The following is a 1,175-nucleotide window of genomic DNA, read 5'->3' as shown; positions in this document are numbered from 1 at the left end:
TTTTTTTTTTTTTTTTTTTTTTGGTGTCGTTTGTTTCTGAGACAGGGTCTCGCTTTGTCAGCCTCCACCTCTTAGGCTCAAGTGATCCTTCCGCCTCAGCCTCCTCAGTAGCTGGGAATACAGTTGCACGCCACCATACCCAGCTAATTTTTTGTATTTTATGTAGCGAGAAGGTTTCACCATGTGGCCCAAGCTGGTCACGAGCTCCTGGCCTCAAGCCATCTGCCCACCTCGGCCTCCCAAGTGCTGGGATTACGGGGGAAGCCACCGTGCCCGGCTGGCATGGGTTTACAAGGATCTGCAAGGGTCAGATTAAGCTTTGTGTGGATTAAGAACGGGAGCGACTTGCTCTTTCAGAGGCTGCCCAGCTGTGGTAATTTTCCGTGGTTCTTCCACCCTCTGGGTCATTTTTACTTCAACTGTGAAATGCGGGTAGGCCTCTAAGGTCCCGTTTCCATTCTCTGCATTCCTCATGACCATCCAGACAAAGCTGCTACCGCCATCCCAACGGATGAGGAAGGCTAAGTTACTTTCCTAAGGCCACAGACAGTAAATGCAGCTTCCACGTTGGAACCCCGGTAGGGTGGCTCCAGTCCCCTGCTCTGAACCCCCCAACTCTACAGCCTACCCCATCACCCTAATAGGCCCTGCAGTGCAGTGGTGATGCGTCTGCTCCGGCGTCAGACCAGACCCGCCATGCCACTTGCAAGCTGTGGCATCCTGGGTTAGTCACTTGCGTCCCTTCAGCCCATTTCCTTATGTGAGCAATGTACACCCCAAACACTTGCCTCAGCCAAAACAACACTTGCCTGACCAGGAGGAAAGATGCGCGAGTCTCAAACAACTGCGTGACTTTCCGTCTGCGGGGGGCGGGGGTGGATTTTTGGGGAAAAGGGACGCAGAGCCCGAACACCGCGGCTCCAAGGTCTTCCCGCTCCTTTCTTGCCTGATTTCCTCCATTCCCCCGCGGGGCGACCCTCGGTCTCCTACCGTGTCCCCGCTCCCGCGCCCCCTGCCCCCAATTTTTCTTCCTCCCACGGGGCTGAAAAAAGGTCGTGGTCCCTTTAAGGCCCGCCCCTCCCTCTCCCAAAACTTCCCAGTGTCTGCTCTTTTCGATCCGGGACGGCCGGTCAGGCTCGCCGCCGAGCTGGTAGGGGCTGGGGGCGAGGGGTGCG

General features: G+C 56.3%; 1 protein-coding gene across 1 annotated transcript in view; it reads left to right on the top strand.

Annotated features, from left to right (window-relative positions):
• Positions 1-1,102: 1,102 nt before the first annotated feature.
• Positions 1,103-1,175, top strand: part of HNRNPL (heterogeneous nuclear ribonucleoprotein L) — a 16,011-nt gene continuing 15,938 nt past the window's right edge. The window contains exon 1 of the mRNA XM_011973336.1: positions 1,103-1,150. The gene's annotated coding sequence lies outside the window, so the exon portion shown is untranslated. The remainder of the gene's footprint in view (positions 1,151-1,175) is intronic.

The sequence above is a fragment of the Mandrillus leucophaeus genome, unplaced genomic scaffold (genome assembly GCF_000951045.1).
Source record: "Mandrillus leucophaeus isolate KB7577 unplaced genomic scaffold, Mleu.le_1.0 Scaffold137, whole genome shotgun sequence".
Taxonomy (NCBI): domain Eukaryota; kingdom Metazoa; phylum Chordata; class Mammalia; order Primates; family Cercopithecidae; genus Mandrillus; species Mandrillus leucophaeus.
Note: the sequence above shows the minus strand (reverse complement) of the source record. Positions and strands in the feature narration are given on the sequence as shown.